Below are 22,875 nucleotides of genomic sequence, written 5' to 3' on the forward strand. Positions count from 1 at the left end.
GAGCCGCGGTAGCAGAGAAATACCACGGAATAACGTGTGGGTCAGAAAGACCCGAAGGCCAGGGCCGCGGTAGCAGAGAAATACCCCGGAATAGCGTGTGGGTCAGAAAGACCCGAAGGCCAGGGCCGCGGTAGCAGAGAAATACCACGGAATAACGTGTGGGTCAGAAAGACCCGAAGGCCAGAGCCGCGGTAGCAGAGAAATACCACGGAATAACGTGTGGGTCAGAAAGACCCGAAGGCCAGAGCCGCGGTAGCAGAGAAATACCACGGAATAACGTGTGGGTCAGAAAGACCCGAAGGCCAGGGCCGCGGTAGCAGAGAAATACCACGGAATAACGTGTGGGTCAGAAAGACCCGAAGGCCAGGGCCGCGGTAGCAGAGAAATACCACGGAATAACGTGTGGGTCAGAAAGACCCGAAGCGCAACGCCAGGCCAATGCAAAAAGTCAAATAAACTGAACGGGTCCTTCTGACCCAAAGGACAACACAAGGGTTAACGGATCGGAAAATGGCGGTTTCCCGGCATCACTGCTGTGTATCATGCTTAACGATCAAGATCTACCCTCATGTGCCAACAGGGAGGGTTGCAAGGGCATGCTTTTGAACCCTCTGGACAATCCCCTCGCCGTCTTCCACAACATTCTCGACGTGTCCGCCTACAACGCCTTTGTGCTCTGGCGAGAGCTGTGGTCATCATCATCTTCTTCTTCTTCTTCTTCTTCTTCTTCTTCTTCTTCCTCTTTTGTGTTTTCTTCTTCCATCTCTTCCACTTGGGGGACATTGCGTGCTGCGCGTGCCTCACGTGCTATGCGTGTTACACGTGCTACGCGTGCCGCGCGTGCTGCACGTGCCTCGCGCATCACGCAAACCGCACGTGCTGAGCGTGCCGCGCTTGCCTCTTGTTCCGCGTGTTTGAGAAAATTATGCAGCTCCAAATTTAGAGTCACACAACGGGCCATGCCGGCGTCACAACCGGCCGCTGAACCGAGTACAAAGAGTACAAAGGTCCAAAAGAAGAAGAAGAAGCAAAGATGACAAAAACAAGAAGACGAATGTGAACAGTGTGTATAATAAAAGTGTTTAGTAGGACGAGGATGATGTTTGTCTCTTTCCCCCTTTTCTCCCTTACCATTTCTGTGTTACTACTACGAGCCAGGCCGGAGTCCCCTGAATACCACGGAATAAGGTATGGGTCAGAAAGACCCGAAGGCCAGGGCCGCGGTAGCAGAGAAATACCACGGAATAACGTGTGGGTCAGAAAGACCCGAAGGCCAGGGCCGCGGTAGCAGAGAAATACCACGGAATAACGTATGGGTCAGAAAGACCCGAAGGCCAGAGCCGCGGTAGCAGAGAAATACCACGGAATAACGTATGGGTCAGAAAGACCCGAAGGCCAGGGCCGCGGTAGCAGAGAAATACCACGGAATAACGTATGGGTCAGAAAGACCCGAAGGCCAGAGCCGCGGTAGCAGAGAAATACCACGGAATAACGTGTGGGTCAGAAAGACCCGAAGGCCAGAGCCGCGGTAGCAGAGAAATACCACGGAATAACGTGTGGGTCAGAAAGACCCGAAGGCCAGGGCCGCGGTAGCAGAGAAATACCACGGAATAACGTGTGGGTCAGAAAGACCCGAAGGCCAGGGCCGCGGTAGCAGAGAAATACCACGGAATAACGTGTGGGTCAGAAAGACCCGAAGGCCAGGGCCGCGGTAGCAGAGAAATACCACGGAATAACGTGTGGGTCAGAAAGACCCGAAGGCCAGGGCCGCGGTAGCAGAGAAATACCACGGAATAACGTGTGGGTCAGAAAGACCCGAAGGCCAGGGCCGCGGTAGCAGAGAAATACCACGAAATAAGTTATGGGTCAGAAAGACCCGAAGGCCAGAGCCGCGGTAGCAGAGAAATACCACGAAATAACGTGTGGGTCAGAAAGACCCGAAGGCCAGGGCCGCGGTAGCAGAGAAATACCACGAAATAACGTATGGGTCAGAAAGACCCGAAGGCCAGGGCCGCGGTAGCAGAGAAATACCTCGGAATAACGTGTGGGTCAGAAAGACCCGAAGCGCAACGCCAGGCCAATGCAAAAAGTCAAATAAACTGAACGGGTCCTTCTGACCCAAAGGACAACACAAGGGTTAAAAGAGATTCTTGAAGGAAATGGAAACAAAGCTTTTCACGCCGCAACAAGCTGTTTAGAGCACCTTGTACATGATTCTGATATAGAAACTTCTTTAAAAGAGATTGTTGAAGGAAATGACTTTAATGCTATTTTAGCGATGGAAACAAGCTTTTCACGCCGCAACAAGCTGTTTTGAGCACATTGAACATGATTCTGAAACAGAAAAATCTTTATAGGAGTTTCTTGAAGAAAATTACGGTAAAGCATTTTTAGCAATGGAAACAACTTACACGCCGCAACAAGCTATTAGAGCACCTTGAACATGATTCTGACATAGAAACTTCCTTTTAAGAGATTCTTGAAGGAAATGACTGTAAAGCTATTTTAGCGATGGAAAAAAGCTTTACGCCCACAACAAGCTGTTAGAGCACCTTGAACATGATTCTGACATAGAAACTTCCTTTATAAGAGATTCTTGAATTCTTGAAATACGTATAAAGCTTTTTAGCGATGGAAACCACTATACGCGCAGACGCAGTCTGCCGACATAACAACATCTTGATAAGCACTTCTTTTAGGAAATGACTGACAAGCTATTTCAGATATTACACGCCACAAGAAGCCGTTTGGAGCACCTTACACATGATTCTGACATAGAAACTTCCTTTATAAGAGATTCTAGAAGGAAATGACTGTAAAGCTATTTTAGCGATAGAAACAAGCTTTACACTCCACAAGAAGCTGTTTGGAGCACTTTACACATGATTCTGACATAGAAACTTCTTTATGAGAGATTCTTGAAGAAAATTACTGTAAAGCTATTTTAGTGCTGGAAACAAGCTTTACACGCCGCAACAAGCTGTTTAGAGCACCTTGTACATGATTCTGACATAGAAACTTCTTTAAAAGAGATTGTTGAAGGAAATGACTGTAAAGCTATTTTAGCGATGGAAACAAGCTTTACACTCCACAAGAAGCTGTTAAGAGCACATTGAACATGATTCTGAAACAGAAACATCTTTATAGGAGTTTCTTGAAGAAAATTACTGTAAAGCATTTTAGCAATGGAAACAACTTACGCCCAACAACTGCTACAGCTATTAGAGCAGTTTAACATGATTCTGACATAGAAACTTCCTTTTAAGAGATTCCTGAAGGAAATGACTGTAAAGCTATTTTAGTGCTGGAAAGAAGCTTTACACGCCGCAACAAGCTGTTTAGAGTACCTTGCACATGATTCTGAAACAGAAACATCTTTATGGGAGTTTCTTGAAGGAAATTATTGTAAAGCTATATTAGCGATAGAAACAAGCTTTACACGCCACTAGAAGATATTTGGGGCACATTACATATGATTCTGACATAGAAACTTCCTTTATAAGAGATTCTTGAAGGAAATGACTGTAAAGCTATTTTAACGATGGAAACAAGCTTTACACGCTGCAACAAGCTGTTTAGCACTTTACACATGATTCTGACATAGAAACTTCTTTTTGAGAGATTCTTGAAGATAATTACTGTAAAGCTATTTTAGTGCTGGAAACAAGCTTTACACTCCACAAGAAGCTGTTTGGAGCACTTTACACATGATTCTGACATAGAAACTTCTTTCTGAGAGATTCTTGAAGAAAATTTCTGTAAAGCTATTTTAGTGCTGGAAACAAGCTTTACACGCTGCAACAAGCTGTTTAGCACCTTGAACATGATTCTGACATAAAAACATCTTAAGCACTTCTGGTAGGAAATTACTGACAAGCTATTTCAGATATGGAAACTAGCTTTACACGCCACAAGAAACTGTTTGGAGCACCTTACACATGATTCTGACATAGAAACTTCCTTTATAAGAGATTCTTGAAGAAAAAGACTGTAATGCTATTTCAGTGCTGGAAACAAGCTTTACACACAAGCTATTTAGAGCACCTTGCACATGATTCTTAAACAGAAACATCTTTATGAGAGTTTCTTGAAGGAAATTACTGTAAAGCTATATTAGCGATAGAAACAAGCTTTACACGCCACAACAAGCGTTTATAACCTTACACATGATTCTGACACAGAAACTTTTTTGAGAGATTCTTGAAGAAAATTACTGTAAAGCTATTTTAGTGCTGGAAACAAGCTTTACACGCCTACGCAACAAGCTGTTTAGAGCACCTTGCACATGATTCTGAAACAGAAACATCTTTATGGGAGTTTCTTGAAGGAAATTACTGTAAAGCTATATTAGCGATAGAAACAAGCTTTACGCGCCACAAGAAGCTGTTAAGAGCACATTGAACATGATTCTGAAACAGAAACATCTTTATGGGAGTTTCTTGAAGAAAATTACTGTAAAGCATTTTTAGCAATGGAAACAACTTTACACGCCGCAACAAGCTATTAGAGCAGCTTGAACACTATTCTGACATAGAAACTTCCTTTTTAAGAGATTCTTGAAGGAAATGACTGTAAAGCTATTTTAGAGATGGAAAAAAGCTTTACACGCCACAACAAGCTGTTAGAGCACCTTGAACATGATTCTGACATAGAAACTTCCTTTTTAAGAGATTCTTGAAGGAAATGACTGTAAAGCTATTTTAGTGCTGGAAACAAGCTTTACACGCGCAACAAGCTGTTTAGAGCACCTTGCACATGATTCTGAAACAGAAACATCTTTATGGGAGTTTCTTGAAGGAAATGTACAGTACCATATTTTAGCGTATAGAAACAAGCTTTACGTGCGCCACTAGAAGCGTTTTGGAGCACTTTACACATGATTCTGACTTAGAAACTTCCATTATAATAGATTCTTGAAGGAAATGGAAACAAAGCTTTTCGCGCGCCAAGAACAAGCTGTTTAGAGCACCTTACACATGATTCTGACAATAAAACATCTTGATAAGCCGCTTGAAGGAAATGACTGTAAAGCTATTTTAGCGATGTAAACAAGCTTTACACTCCACAAGCAGCTGTTTGGAGCACCTTTACACATGATTCTGACATAGAAACTTCTTTTGAGAGATTCTTGAAGATAATTACTGTAAAGCTATTTTAGTGCTGGAAACAAGCTTTACACGCCGCAACAAGCTGTTAGAGCACCTTGAACATGATTCTGACATAGAAACTTCCTTTATAAGAGATTCTTGAATTCTTGAATTACTGTAAAGCTTTTTTAGCGATGGAAACCACTTTACACGCTTGAACATGATTCCGACATAACAACATCTTGATAAGCACTTCTTTTAGGAAATGACTGACAAGCTATTTCAGATGTTACACACCACAATAAGCTGTTTGAAGCACCTTACACATGATTCTGACATAGAAACTTCCTTTATAAGAGATTCTTGAAGGAAATGACTGTAGAGCTATTTTAGCGATGGAAACAAGCTTTACACTCCACAAAAAGCTGTTCAGAGCACTTTACACATGATTCTGACATAGAAACTTCTTTATGAGAGATTCTTGAAGAAAAGTACTGTAAAGCTATTTTAGTGCTGGAAACAAGCTTTACACGCCACAACAAGCTGTTAGGGCACCTTGAACATGATTCTGACATAGAAACTTCCTTTATAAGAGATTCTTGAAGGAAATGACTGTAAAGCTATTTTAGCGAAGGAAACAAGCTTTACACGCCACAAGAAGCTATTTGGAGCACCTTACATATGATTCTGACATAGAAACTTCCTTTATAAGAGATTCTTGAAGGAAATGACTGTAAAGCTATTTTAGCGATGGAAACAAGCTTTACACTCCACAAGAAGTTGTTTGGAGCACTTTACACATGATTCTGACATAGAAACTTCTTTCTGAGAGATTCTTGAAGAAAATTTCTGTAAAGCTATTTTAGTGCTGGAAACAAGCTTTACACGCTGCAACAAGCTGTTTAGCACCTTGAACATGATTCTGACATAAAAACATCACCACTTCTGGTAGGAAATGACTGACAAGCTATTTCAGATATGGAAACTAGCTTTACACGCCACAAGAAGCTGTTTGGAGCACCTTACACATGATTCTGACATAGAAACTTCCTTTATAAGAGATTCTTGAAGGAAAAGACTGTAATGCTATTTCAGTGCTGGAAACTAGCTTTACACGCCACAAGAACTATTTAGAGCACCTTGCACATGATTCTTAAACAGAAACATCTTTATGGGAGTTTCTTGAAGGAAATTACTGTAAAGCTATATTAGCGATAGAAACAAGCTTTACGCGCCACAAGAAGCGTTTGGAGCACCTTACACATGATTCTGACACAGAAACTTCTTTTTGAGAGATTCTTGAAGAAAATTACTGTAAAGCTATTTTAGTGCTGGAAACAAGCTTTACACGCCGCAACAAGCTGTTTAGAGCACCTTGCACATGATTCTGAAACAGAAACATCTTTATGGGAGTTTCTTGAAGGAAATTACTGTAAAGCTATATTAGCGATAGAAACAAGCTTTACGCGCCACAAGAAGCGTTTGGAGCACCTTACACATGATTCTGAAACAGAAACATCTTTATAGGAGTTTCTTGAAGAAAATTACTGTAAAGCATTTTTAGCAATGGAAACAACTCTACACCCCCGCAACAAGCTATTAGAGCAGCTTGAACATGATTCTGACATAGAAACTTCCTTTTTAAGAGATTCTTGAAGGAAATGACTGTAAAGCTATTTTAGAGATGGAAAAAAGCTTTACACGCCACAACAAGCTGTTAGAGCACCTTGAACATGATTCTGACATAGAAACTTCCTTTTTAAGAGATTCTTGAAGGAAATGACTGTAAAGCTATTTTAGTGCTGGAAACAAGCTTTACACGCCGCAACAAGCTGTTTAGAGCACCTTGCACATGATTCTGAAACAGAAACATCTTTATGGGAGTTTCTTGAAGGAAATTATTGTAAAGCTATATAGATAAAAAATAGATAGAAACAAGCTTTACGTGCCACTAGAAGCGTTTGGAGCACCTTACACATGATTCTGACTTAGAAACTTCCATTATAATAGATTCTTGAAGGAAATGGAAACAAAGCTTTTCGCGCCGCAACAAGCTGTTTAGAGCACCTTACACATGATTCTGACATAAAAACATCTTGATAAGCGCTTCTTGAAGGAAATGACTGTAAAGCTATTTTAGCGATGTAAACAAGCTTTACACTCCACAAGCAGCTGTTTGGAGCACTTTACACATGATTCTGACATAGAAACTTCTTTTTGAGAGATTCTTGAAGATAATTACTGTAAAGCTATTTTAGTGCTGGAAACAAGCTTTACACGCCGCAACAAGCTGTTAGAGCACCTTGAACATGATTCTGACATAGAAACTTCCTTTATAAGAGATTCTTGAATTCTTGAATTACCGTAAAGCTTTTTTAGCGATGGAAACCACTTTACACGCTTGAACATGATTCCGACATAACAACATCTTGATAAGCACTTCTGGTAGGAAATGACTGACAAGCTATTTCAGATATGGAAACTAGCTTTACACGCCACAAGAAGCTGTTTGGAGCACCTTACACATGATTCTGACATAGAAACTTCCTTTATAAGAGATTCTTGAAGGAAATGACTGTAATGCTATTTTAGTGCTGGAAACAAGCTTTACACCCACAAGATGTTTTGGCAGCGCACGCACATGATTCTGAATCAGAAACATCGTATATGAGTTTCTTGAAGGAAATTACTGTAAAGCTATATTAGCGTAGAAACAAGCTTTACCGCCACCAAGAAGCCGTTTGGAGCACCTTATACATATTCTGACTTAGAAACTTCCTTTATAAGAGATTCTTGAAGGAAATGGAAACAAAGCTTTTCGCGCCGCAACAAGCTGTTTGGAGCACCTTGAACATGATTCTGACATAAAAACATCTTGATAAGCACTTCTGGTAGGAAATGACTGACAAGCTATTTCAGATATGGAAACTAGCTTTACACGCCACAAGAAGCTGTTTGGAGCACCTTACACATGGTTCTGACATAGAAACTTCCTTTATAAGAGATTCTTGAAGGAAATGACTGTAATGCTATTTTAGTGCTGGAAACAAGCTTTACACACAAGCTGTTTAGAGCACCTTGCACATGATTCTGAAACAGAAACATCTTTATGGGAGTTTCTTGAAGGAAATTACTGTAAAGCTATATTAGCGATAGAAACAAGCTTTACACGCCACAAGAAGCGTTTGGAGCACCTTACACATGGTTCTGACATAGAAACTTCCTTTATAAGAGATTCTTGAAGGAAAAGACTGTAATGCTATTTCAGTGCTGGAAACAAGCTTTACACACAAGCTATTTAGAGCACCTTGCACATGATTCTTAAACAGAAACATCTTTATGGAAGTTTCTTGAAGGAATTACTGTAAAGCTATATTAGCGATAGAAACAAGCTTTACGCGCCACAAGAAGCGTTTGGAGCACCTTACACATGATTCTGACTTAGAAACTTCCTTTATAAGAGATTCTTGAAGGAAATGGAAACAAAGCTTCAAACGCCAACAAGCTGTTTAGAGCACCTTGAATATGATTCTGTTATAAAAACATCTTGATAAGCACTTCTGGTAGGAAATGACTGACAAGCTATTTCAGATATGGAAACTAGCTTTACACGCCACAAGAAGCTTTTGGAGCACCTTACATGATTCTGACATAGAAACTTCCTTTATAAGAGATTCTTGAAGGAAATGACTGTAATGCTATTTTAGTGCTGGAAACAAGCTTTACACACAAGCTGTTTAGAGCACCGTCACATGATTCTGAAACAGAAACATCGTATGGGAGTTTCTTGAAGGAATTACTGTAAAGCTATATTAGCGATAGAAACAAGCTTTACGCGCCACAAGAAGCGTTTGGGAGCACCTTACACATGATTCTGACTTAGAAACTTCCTTTTATAAGAGATTCTTGAAGGAAATGGAAACAAAGCTTTCGACCAAGCAACACGCTGTTTGGAGCACCTTGAACATGATTCTGACATAAAAACATCTTGATAAGCACTTCTGGTAGGAAATGACTGACAAGCTATTTCAGATATGGAAACTAGCTTTACATGCCACAAGAAGCTGTTTGGAGCACCTTACACATGATTCTGACATAGAAACTTCCTTTATAAGAGATTCTTGAAGGAAATGACTGTAAAGCTATTTTAGCGATGGAAACAAGCTTTACATGCCGCAACAAGCTGTTTAGAGCACCTTACACATGATTCTGACATAAAAACATCTTGATAAGCACTTCTGGTAGGAAATGACTGACAAGCTATTTAAGATATGGAAACTAGCTTTACACGCCACAAGAAGCTGTTTGGTGCACCTTACACATATTCTGACATAGAAACTTCCTTTATAAGAGATTCTTGAAGGAAATGACTGTAAAGCTATTTTAGTGCTGGAAACAAGCTTTACACACAAGCTGTTTAGAGCACCTTGCACATGATTCTGAAACAGAAACATCTTTAGGGGAGTTTCTCGAAGGAAATTACTGTAAAGCTATATTAGTCGAGCGAAAAGCTTCTTACGCCCACAAGAAGCGTTTGGAGCACCTTAACCACTGATTCTGACTTAGAAACATCTTGATAAGCGCTTCTGGTAGGAAATGACTGACAAGCTATTTCAGATATGGAAACTAGCTTTACACGCCACAAGAAGCTTTTTGGAGCACTTTACACATGATTCTGTCATAGAAACTTCTTTCTGAGAGATTCTTGAAGGAAAAGACTGTAATGCTATTTCAGTGCTGGAAACAAGCTTTACACACAAGCTATTTAGAGCACCTTGCACATGATTCTTAAACAGAAACATCTTTATGGGAGTTTCTTGAAGGAAATTACTGTAAAGCTATATTAGCGATAGAAACAAGCTTTACGCGCCACAAGAAGCGTTTGGAGCACCTGACACATGATTCTGACACAGAAACTTCTTTTTGAGAGATTCTTGAAGAAAATTACTGTAAAGCTATTTTAGTGCTGGAAACAGGCTTTACGCCGCGCAACAAGCTGTTTAGAGCACCTTGCACATGATTCTGAAACAGAAACATCTTTATGGGAGTTTCTTAAGGAAATTACTGTAAAGCTATATTAGCGATAGAAGCAAGCTTTACGCGGCCACAAGAAGCCGTTTGGAGGAGCACCTTACACATGATTCTGAAACAGAAACATCTTTATAGGAGTTTCTTGAAGAAAATTACTGTAAAGCATTTTTAGCAATGGAAACAACTCTACACGCCGCAACAAGCTATTAGAGCAGCTTGAACATGATTCTGACATAGAAACGTCCTTTTTAAGAGATTCTTGAAGGAAATGACTGTAAAGCTATTTTAGAGATGGAAAAAAGCTTTACACGCCACAACAAGCTGTTAGAGCACCTTGAACATGATTCTGACATAGAAACTTCCTTTTTAAGAGATTCTTGAAGGAAATGACTGTAAAGCTATTTTAGTGCTGGAAACAAGCTTTACACGCGGCAACAAGCTGTTTAGAGCACCTTGCACATGATTCTGAAACAGAAACATCTTTATGGGAGTTTCTTGAAGGAAATTATTGTAAAGCTATATTAGCGATAGAAACAAGCTTTACGTGCCACTAGAAGCGTTTGGAGCACCTTACACATGATTCTGACTTAGAAACTTCCATTATAATAGATTCTTGAAGGAAATGGAAACAAGCTTTACATGCCGCAACAAGCTGTTTAGAGCACCTTACACATGATTCTGACATAAAAATATTTTGATAAGCGTCTTGAAGGAAATGACTGTAAAGCTATTTTAGCGATGTAAACAAGCTTTACACTCCACAACACAAAAGCAGCTGTTTGGAGCACTTTACACATGATTATGACATAGAAACTTCTTTTGGAGAGATTCTTGAAGATAATTACTGTAAAGCTATTTTAGTGCTGGAAACAAGCTTTACACGCCCGCAACAAGCTGTTAGAGCACCTTGAACATGATTCTGACATAGAAACTTCCTTTATAAGAGATTCTTGAATTCTTGAATTACTGTAAAGCTTTTTACGGATGGAAACCACTTTACACGCACATTAACAGATTCCGCGATAACAACATCTTGATAAGCACTTCTTTTAGGAAATGACTGACAAGCTATTTCAGATGTTACACACCACAATAAGCTGTTTGAAGCACCTTACACATGATTCTGACATAGAAACTTCCTTTATAAGAGATTCTTGAAGGAAATGACTGTAGAGCTATTTTAGCGAATGGAAACAACCGTTTACACTCCACAAAAAGCTGTTCAGAGCACTTTACATACGATTCTGACATAGAAACTTTTTTAGAGAGATTCTTGAAGAAAAGTACTGTAAAGCTATTTTAGTGCTGGAAACAAGCTTTACACGCCACAACAAGCTGTTAGGGCACCTTGAACATGATTCTGACATAGAAACTTCCTTTATAAGAGATTCTTGGAAAGGAAATGTAATGTAATGCATTTTAGTGATGGAAACAAGCTTTACAACCTCTTTGGGGCCACCTTGAACATGATTTCTAACATAAAACATCTTGATAAGCGCTTCTGGTAGGAAATGACTGACAAGCTATTTCAGATATGGAAACTAGCTTTACACGCCACAAGAAGCTGTTTAGACACTGCACACATGATTCTGACATAGAAACTTCTTTCTGAGAGATTCTTGAAGAAAATTTCTGTAAAGCTAATTTTAGTGCTGGAAACTAGCTTTTACGACCCGCCAACAAGCTGTTTAGAGTACACCATTACACATGATTCTGACATAAAAACATCTTGATAAGCACTTCGGGTAGGAAATGACTGACAAGCTATGTCAGATATGGAAACTAGCTTTACACACACCGCAAGAAGCTGTTTAGAGCAACCTTGAACATGATTCTGAAACAGAAACATCTTTATGGGAGTTTCTTGAAGGAAATTACTGTAAAGCTATATTAGCGATAGAAACAAGCTTTACACGCCAAAGAAGCGTTGGGGCACCCTTCACAGATTCTGACTTAGAAACTTCCTTTATAAGAGATTCTTGAAGGAAATGGAAACAAAGCTTTCGACCCCGCAACAAGCTGTTTAGAGCACCTTGAATATGAGTCTGACATAAAAACATCTTGATAAGCACTTCTGGTAGGAAATGACTGACAAGCTATTTCAGATATGGAAACTAGCTTGACACGCCACACAGAAGCTGTTTGGCGCACTTTACCCATGGGTCTGACATAGAAACTTCCTTTATAAGAGATTCTTGAAGGAAATGACTGGTAATGCTATTGTAGTCTGGAAACAACGCTTTACACGCGCAACAAGCTGTTTTAGAGCACCTTACACATGATTCTGACTTAGAAACATCTTGATAAGCGCTTCTGGTAGGAAATGACGACAAGCTATTTCAGATATGGAAACTAGCTTTACACGCCACAAGAAGCTGTTTGGAGCACTTTACACATGATTCTGTCATAGAAACTTCTTTCTGAGAGATTCTTGAAGAAAATTTCTGTAAAGCGTATTTTAGTGCTGGAAACAAGCTTTACCACGCCGAACAAGCTGTTTAGAGCACCTTACATATGATTCTGACATAAAAAATCTTGATAAGCACTTCTGGTAGGAAATGACTGACAAGCTATGTCAGATATTGAAACTAGCTTTCGCCGCCAAGAAGCTGTTTAGAGCAACCTTGAACATGATTCTGACGTAAAACATCTTGATAAGCACTTCTGGTAGGAAAACTGACAAGCTATTTCAGATATGGAAACTAGCTTTACACGCCACCAGAAGCTGTTTAGAGCACCTTACACATGATTCTGATATAAAACATCTTGAAAGCTTCTGGTAGGAAATGAATGACAAGCTATTTCAGATATGGAAACTAGCTTTACACGCCACACGAAGCTGTTTGGAGCACCTTCACATGATTCTGACATAGAAACTTCCTTTATAAGAGATTCTTGAAGGAAATGACTGTAATGCTATTTTAGTGCTGGAAACACGCTTTACACACAAGCTGTTTAGAGCACCTTGCACATGATTCTGAAACAGAAACATCTTTAGGGGAATTTCTAGAGGAAATTACTGTAAAGCTATATTGAGATGAGAAAAAGCTTTACGCGCCACAAGAAGCGTTTGGAGCACCTTACACATGATTCTGACTTAGAAACATCTTGATAAGCGCTTCTGGTAGGAAATGACTGACAAGCTATTTCAGATATGGAAACTAGCTTTACACGCCACAAGAAGCTGTTTGGAGCACTTTACACATGATTCTGACATAGAAACTTCTTTCTGAGAGATTCTTGAAGAAAATTTCTGTAAAGCTATTTTAGTGCTGGAAACAAGCTTTACACGCTTCAAGCTGTTTAGAGCACCTTACACATGATTCTGACATAAAAACATCTTGATAAGCACTTCTGGTAGGAAATGACTGACAAGCTATGTCAGATATTGAAACTAGCTTTACACGCCGCAAGAAGCTGTTTAGAGCAACCTTGAACATGATTCTGACGTAAAAACATCTTGATAAGCACTTCTGGTAGGAAATGTATGACAAGCTATTTCAGATATGGAAACTAGCTTTACACGCCGCAAGAAGCTGTTTAGAGCAACCTTGAACATGATTCTGACGTAAAAACATCTTGATAAGCACTTCAAGAAGCTGATATCAAGAAGCTGTTTAGAGCAACCTTGAACATGATTCTGAAACAGAAACATCTTTATGGGAGTTTCTTGAAGGAAATTACTGTAAAGCTATATTAGCGATAGAAACAAGCTTTACACGCCACAAGAAGCGTTTGGAGCACCTTACACATGATTCTGACTTAGAAACTTCCTTTATAAGAGATTCTTGAAGGAAATGGAAACAAAGCTTTTCGCGCCGCAACAAGCTGTTTAGAGCACCTTGAATATGATTCTGACATAAAAACATCTTGATAAGCACTTCTGGTAGGAAATTACTGTAAAGCATTTTTAGCAATGGAAACAACTTTACACGCCGCAACAAGCTATTAGAGCAGCTTGAACATGATTCTGACACAGAAACTTCCTTTTTAAGAGATTCTTGAAGGAAATGACTGTAAAGCTATTTTAGAGATGGAAAAAAGCTTTACACGCCACAACAAGCTGTTAGAGCACCTTGAACATGATTCTGACATAGAAACTTCCTTTTTAAGAGATTCTTGAAGGAAATGACTGTAAAGCTATTTTAGTGCTGGAAAGCACACGCTTTACGCGCGCAACAAGCTGTTTAGAGCACCTTGCACATGATTCTGAAACAGAAACATCTTTATGGGAGTTTCTTGAAGGAAATTATTGTAAAGCTATATAGATAAAAAATAGATAGAAACAAGCTTTGCGCCACGGCACTAGAAGCGTTTGGAGCACCTTACACATGATTCTGACTTAGAAACTTCCATTATAATAGATTCTTGAAGGAAATGGAAACAAAGCTTTTCGCGCCGCAACAAGCTGTTTAGAGCACCTTACACATGATTCTGACATAAAAACATCTTGATAAGCGCTTCTTGAAGGAAATGACTGTAAAGCTATTTTAGCGATGTAAACAAGCTTTACACTCCACAAGCAGCTGTTTGGAGCACTTTACACATGATTCTGACATAGAAACTTCTTTTTGAGAGATTCTTGAAGATAATTACTGTAAAGCTATTTTAGTGCTGGAAACAAGCTTTACACGCCGCAACAAGCTGTTAGAGCACCTTGAACATGATTCTGACATAGAAACTTCCTTTATAAGAGATTCTTGAATTCTTGAATTACCGTAAAGCTTTTTTAGCGATGGAAACCACTTTACACGCTTGAACATGATTCCGACATAACAACATCTTGATAAGCACTTCTGGTAGGAAATGACTGACAAGCTATTTCAGATATGGAAACTAGCTTTACACGCCACAAGAAGCTTTTTGGAGCACCTTACACATGATTCTGACATAGAAACTTCCTTTATAAGAGATTCTTGAAGGAAATGACTGTAATGCTATTTTAGTGCTGGAAACAAGCTTTACACACAAGATGTTTAGAGCACCGTGCACATGATTCTGAATCAGAAACATCGTTATGGGAGTTTCTTGAAGGAATTACTGTAAAGCTATATTAGCGATAGAAACAAGCTTTACGCGCCACAAGAAGCGTTTGGAGCACCTTACACATGATTCTGACTTAGAAACTTCCTTTATAAAAGATTCTTGAAGGAAATGGAAACAAAGCTCGCTGCACGCACAAGCTGTTTGGAGCACCTTGAACATGATTCTGACATAAAAACATCTTGATAAGCACTTCTGGTAGGAAATGACTGACAAGCTATTTCAGATATGGAAACTAGCTTTACACGCCACAAGAAGCTGTTTGGAGCACCTTACACATGGTTCTGACATAGAAACTTCCTTTATAAGAGATTCTTGAAGGAAATGACTGTAATGCTATTTTAGTGCTGGAAACAAGCTTTACACACAAGCTGTTTAGAGCACCTTGCACATGATTCTGAAACAGAAACATCTTTATGGGAGTTTCTTGAAGGAAATTACTGTAAATGCTATATATAGCGAGAACAAGCTTTACACGCCAAAAAAAGCGTTGGAGCGAACCGTTGGCCACACATGGTTCTGACATAGAAACTTCCTTTATAAGAGATTCTTGAAGGAAAAGACTGTAATGCTATTTCAGTGCTGGAAACAAGCTTTACACACAAGCTATTTAGAGCACCTTGCACATGATTCTTAAACAGAAACATCTTTATGGAAGTTTCTTGAAGGAATTACTGTAAAGCTATATTAGCGATAGAAACAAGCTTTACGCGCCACAAGAAGCGTTTGGAGCACCTTACACATGATTCTGACTTAGAAACTTCCTTTATAAGAGATTCTTGAAGGAAATGGAAACAAAGCTTTTCGCGCCGCAACAAGCTGTTTAGAGCACCTTGAATATGATTCTGTTATAAAAACATCTTGATAAGCACTTCTGGTAGGAAATGACTGACAAGCTATTTCAGATATGGAAACTAGCTTTACACGCCACAAGAAGCTGTTTGGAGCACTTTAAACATGATTCTGACATAAAAACATCTTGATAAGCACTTCTGGTAGGAAATGACTGACAAGCTATGTCAGATATTGAAACTAGCTTTACACGCCGCAAGAAGCTGTTTAGAGCAACCTTGAACATGATTCTGACGTAAAAACATCTTGATAAGCACTTCTGGTAGGAAATGACTGACAAGCTATTTCAGATATGGAAACTAGCTTTACACGCCACAAGAAGCTTTTTGGAGCACCTTACACATGATTCTGACATAGAAACTTCCTTTATAAGAGATTCTTGAAGGAAATGACTGTAATGCTATTTTAGTGCTGGAAACAAGCTTTACACACAAGCTGTTTAGAGCACCGTGCACATTAGGGTGCATCAAATTTGAATGGGAAATTTTAATTTCAAAATATCAATTTGGCTGGCATTGCATTTTGTTCCAATTAACATAAAAATGACTTTTGCAAAGTTTTGAGGAATTCCATTGAGATTTAGGGGTGCCACCTAACACATGAACTTTGGCAAAATTTCGAAAAATGTGCAATTTTTTGTCTAATTCGCCAAAGGTTGACCTGGAAATGTTGAGTACAGTGAACTTTTTACAGTAACATGTTCTATAGGGTTATCAAAGTAAAAGTTGTTTATTATAAAAGGGCATTTCTCAGAATTCAACTTTCAAGATTCTCCATTCATTTGTCCTATAGACAAAATGAATGGAGGCCAATGGGACATGTTCACGTGGCGCTACCCTGAATTTTGTGCAGCAGTGATGGATGTCGAACACACATATAAAGTTTAATTGACTATTGTTAAACACAAGGGCGATACTGACACACTTAAAAGAACAAACCCTCTCTAGTGGCTAACTCACTGGCAACTAACAGGGCCCAATGGTAAGAGCTGACACTAACTAAACTTCAAACTTAATTGCTCAATCTTAGTCAGAGCCTGCTCCACTGAGCAACATCACCAGGGAGAAAGAGAGAGGAAATGGAACTTGAACTCTGAACCTAGCTAGTTTGTCTCCCCAGATATGTCTCCCCACCCTCCACCCAAGAGTAACCGTCCTATTCAGGGATTGGCTTGCGCGTTTGTAGCGGCGAAGGTTTGGCTGTTGGTTGCGGTCATGTTCAACTGCCTGCAGCACATTCTGCAGGTGCTGCTCCTTCCTTGCCACTGTGACGAAGTCGGATGTGAGCTTGACGCCACGCTTGGCACAGTCATTGACCTCAGTTTTTTTGAACGCAGCATTGGTCGCCCATTCCTTCACATCGAGAGACATAAATTCTGGATCAATGTGCAGCTGGTGCATCCCAAACCAGCAATCCTTATTGCGCAGGTCAGCCGAGCTGGTGGTTGGCAAGAGGGTGGGGAAATTTGGCTTACCAAAGCCAGTGCCAAAGCGCTGCTTAGGGATGTGCATGGGGAGATCAGCGGGCTTGTGCTCCAAGATCGCTCTGGCAAGTGCACGCTTGTCATCATTGGGCACCTTGCTGCTGAAGAGAGCTAGGGGTAGCATTTCACCTGTCAGGTACCAGCGATGCCTCTCCAGCGGCTTGATCGCTGATTCTGCCATGCCCTCATCTACAGCCTTGTATGCCCTGCAGGTGGTGGTAGAGTGTCAGTTCATTCCGAGGTGATTGTGCCCTGTGGAAGCAAGCCGCTGCATGTGTGCTCCATCAAAGCCAGCTTGAGAGTGTAGAGCAGCTTGGCCATCCATCGTGCCTTGTGGACACAAGACACAGCTGCACAAACTCATGGTAGTCACCTCGCTTGTGGTCAGTGACTTCTTTTGTGCACCTGACAAGTTCAGCACGTAAATTGCCCAGGAGTGGTTGCTCGGTGTTGCCAGGAATGTAGCGGGACCATTGGCTGCTGGATTCTTGTGGTAACAGGTTCCATTTCTCTCTGACGTGTGAACAAGGTAACCTCTGGCGAGCGTGATGACTCCACCTTCAGGTCTGTAAAAACCTGGTTCAGGGAGGACCTCACCAATGTGCCGGCACCCAGACCAAAGCAGTAGTCGGCCCAGTGAGAGCTGTATGGCAATGCAGGCTACTGTGAGATGGCCGGCGTTTGACGCTGTGGTGTCAAATGCCATGTTGACAACCTGGTCAGCGCAGCACCAGTCCTGCAGCAACTTGCATGTCAACGCGGCAATGGTCACTCCACATGCCTCATTGGTCCGCTTCTTATACAAACGGGACACCAAGCAGTTTCAGCCGCTCTGCATCTCCAACCACATAACAACATAGATAGGTAACTGTGGTTAGCAAACTGTTGCTAGCTAACGTTAGCTAGATGTAATGAGCACCAAATACCTATAAATATGACTTATGATAAATAAGTATACAAAGACACAACTACAGATATGATAGTCATATGTAATAATACATACCCAACACAGAAATATCACCTCAAACAGAAAGATCACCTCAGTTTTCTTGAGCTGTAGTATCATTTACCTCAGATCTCCATGGCGACCATTGAGCACTGTTAACCACTTTATCCAACAAAAACAGATGTGCGGTGGCACCCCTAAATCATCATGTACTGGAAAAATATTTTGCATGTGTTGTTTCTACATATATTGGAACACTTTTAGCACCCAGCCATATCAAAATTCAAGAATTGTGTTTTTTGATGCACCCTAGTGCACATGATTCTGAAACAGAAACATCGTTATGGGAGTTTCTTGAAGGAATTACTGTAAAGCTATATTAGCGATAGAAACAAGCTTTACGCGCCACAAGAAGCGTTTGGAGCACCTTACACATGATTCTGACTTAGAAACTTCCTTTATAAGAGATTCTTGAAGGAAATGGAAACAAAGCTTTTCGCGCCGCAACAAGCTGTTTGGAGCACCTTGAACATGATTCTGACATAGAAACTTCCTTTATAAGAGATTCTTGAAGGAAATGACTGTAAAGCTATTTTAGCGATGGAAACAAGCTTTACATGCCGCAACAAGCTGTTTAGAGCACCTTACACATGATTCTGACATAAAAACATCTTGATAAGCACTTCTGGTAGGAAATGACTGACAAGCTATTTCAGATATGGAAACTAGCTACGCCACAAGAAGCTGTTTGGTGCACCTTACACATATTCTGACATAGAAACTTCCTTTATAAGAGATTCTTGAAGGAAATGACTGTAAAGCTATTTTAGTGCTGGAAACAAGCTTTACACACAAGCTGTTTAGAGCACCTTGCACATGATTCTGAAACAGAAACATCTTTAGGGGAGTTTCTCGAAGGAAATTACTGTAAAGCTATATTAGCGATAGAAAAAAGCTTTACGCGCCACAAGAAGCGTTTGGAGCACCTTACACATGATTCTGACTTAGAAACATCTTGATAAGCGCTTCTGGTAGGAAATGACTGACAAGCTATTTCAGATATGGAAACTAGCTTTACACGCCACAAGAAGCTGTTTGGAGAACTTTACACATGATTCTGTCATAGAAACTTCTTTCTGAGAGATTCTTGAAGAAAATTTCTGTAAAGCTATTTTAGTGCTGGAAACAAGCTTTACACGCCGCAACAAGCTGTTTAGAGCACCTTGAACAGTATTCTGAAACAGAAACATCTTTATGGGAGTTTCTTGAAGGAAATTACTGTAAAGCTATATTAGCGATAGAAACAAGCTTTACACGCCACAAGAAGCGTTTGGAGCACCTTACACATGATTCTGACTTAGAAACTTCCTTTATAAGAGATTCTTGAAGGAAATGGAAACAAAGCTTTTCGCGCCGCAACAAGCTGTTTAGAGCACCTTGAATATGATTCTGACATAAAAACATCTTGATAAGCACTTCTGGTAGGAAATGACTGACAAGCTATTTCAGATATGGAAACTAGCTTTACACGCCACAAGAAGCTGTTTGGAGCACTTTACACATGATTCTGACATAAAAACATCTTGATAAGCACTTCTGGTAGGAAATGACTGACAAGCTATGTCAGATATTGAAACTAGCTTTACCGCGCCCAAAGAAGCTGTTTAGAGCAACCTTGAATGATTCTGACGTAAAAGCATCTTGTTAAGCACTTCTGGTAGGAAATGACTGACAAGCTATTTCAGATATGGAAACTAGCTGCATCACAAGAAGCTGTTTGGAGAACCTTACACATGGTTCTGACATAGAAACTTCCTTTATAAGAGATTCTTGAAGGAAATGACTGTAATGCTATTTTAGTGCTGGAAACAAGCTTTACACACAAGCTGTTTAGAGCACCTTGCACATGATTCTGAAACAGAAACATCTTTATGGGAGTTTCTTGAAGGAAATTACTGTAAAGCTATTTTAGCGATAGAAACAAGCTTACTGCATACACAAGAAGCGTTTGGAGCACCTTACACATGATTCTGACTTAGAAACTTCCTTTATAAGAGATTCTTGAAGGAAATGGAAACAAAGCTTTTCGCGCCGCAACAAGCTGTTTAGAGCACCTTGAATATGATTCTGTTATAAAAACATCTTGATAAGCACTTCTGGTAGGAAATGACTGACAAGCTATTTCAGATATGGAAACTAGCTTTACACGCCACAAGAAGCTGTTTGGTGCACCTTACACATATTCTGACATAGAAACTTCCTTTATAAGAGATTCTTGAAGGAAATGACTGTAAAGCTATTTTAGCGATGGAAACAAGCTTTGCATTCCACAAGAAGCTGTTTGGAGCACTTTACACATGATTCTGACATAGAAACTTCTTTCTGAGAGATTCTTGAAGAAAATTTCTGTAAAGCTATTTTAGTGCTGGAAACAAGCTTTACACGCCGCAACAAGCTGTTTAGAGCACCTTACACATGATTCTGACATAAAAACATCTTGATAAGCACTTCTGGTAGGAAATGACTGACAAGCTATTTCAGATATGGAAACTAGCTTTACACGCCACAAGAAGCTTTTTGGAGCACCTTACACATGATTCTGACATAGAAACTTCCTTTATAAGAGATTCTTGAAGGAAATGACTGTAATGCTATTTTAGTGCTGGAAACAAGCTTTACACACAAGCTGTTTAGAGCACCGTGCACATGATTCTGAAACAGAAACATCGTTATGGGAGTTTCTTGAAGGAAATTACTGTAAAGCTATATTAGCGATAGAAACAAGCTTTACGCGCCACAAGAAGCGTTTGGAGCACCTTACACATGATTCTGACTTAGAAACTTCCTTTATAAGAGATTCTTGAAGGAAATGGAAACAAAGCTTTTCGCGCCGCAACAAGCTGTTTAGAGCACCTTGAATATGATTCTGACATAAAAACATCTTGATAAGCACTTCTGGTAGGAAATGACTGACAAGCTATTTCAGATATGGAAACTAGCTTTACACGCATCAAGAAGCTGTTTGGAGCACTTTACACATGATTCTGACATAAAAACATCTTGATAAGCACTTCTGGTAGGAAATGACTGACAAGCTATTTCAGATATTGAAACTAGCTTTACACGCCGCAAGAAGCTGTTTAGAGCAACCTTGAAGATGATTCTGACGTAAAAACATCTTGATAAGCACTTCTGGTAGGAAATGACTGACAAGCTATGTCAGATATTGAAACTAGCTTTACACGCCACAAGAAGCTGTTTGGAGCACCTTACACATGATTCTGACATAGGAACTTCCTTTATAAGAGATTCTTGAAGGAAATGACTGTAATGCTATTTTAGTGCTGGAAACAAGCTTTACACACAAGCTGTTTAGAGCACCTTGCACATGATTCTGAAACAGAAACATCTTTAGGGGAGTTTCTCGAAGGAAATTACTGTAAAGCTATATTAGCGATAGAAAAAAGCTTTACGCGCCACAAGAAGCGTTTGGAGCACCTTACACATGATTCTGACTTAGAAACATCTTGATAAGCGCTTCTGGTAGGAAATGACTGACAAGCTTTTTCAGATATGGAAACTAGCTTTACACGCCACAAGAAGCTGTTTGGAGCACTTTACACATGATTCTGTCATAGAAACTTCTTTCTGAGAGATTCTTGAAGAAAATTTCTGTAAAGCTATTTTAGTGCTGGAAACAAGCTTTACCGCCCACAACAAGCTGTTTAGAGCAACCTTGCAACATGATTCTGACAAGAAAACATCTTGATAAAGCACTTCTGGTAGGAAATGACTGACAAGCTATTTCAGATATGGAAACTAGCTTATACGCCACAAGAAGCTGTTTAGAGCACCTTACACATGATTCTGACATAAAAACATCTTGATAAGCGCTTCTGGTAGGAAATGAATGACAAGCTATTTCAGATATGGAAACTAGCTTTACACGCCGCAAGAAGCTGTTTAGAGCAACCTTGAACATGATTCTGAAACAGAAACATCTTTATGGGAGTTTCTTGAAGGAAATTACTGTAAAGCTATATTAGCGATAGAAACAGCTTTACCGCCACAAGAAGCGTTTGGAGCACCTTACACATGATTCTGACTTAGAAACTTCCTTTATAAGAGATTCTTGAAGGAAATGGAAACAAAGCTTTTCGCGCCACAACAAGCTGTTTAGAGCACCTTGAATATGATTCTGACATAAAAACATCTTGATAAGCACTTCTGGTAGGAAATGACTGACAAGCTATTTCAGATATGGAAACTAGCTTTACACGCCACAAGAAGCTGTTTGGAGCACTTTAGACATGATTCTGACATAAAAACATCTTGATAAGCACTTCTGGTAGGAAATGACTGACAAGCTATGTCAGATATTGAAACTAGCTTTACACGCCGCAAGAAGCTGTTTAGAGCAACCTTGAACATGA

Source organism: Perca fluviatilis, chromosome 21 (assembly GCF_010015445.1).
Source record: "Perca fluviatilis chromosome 21, GENO_Pfluv_1.0, whole genome shotgun sequence".
NCBI lineage: Eukaryota > Metazoa > Chordata > Actinopteri > Perciformes > Percidae > Perca > Perca fluviatilis.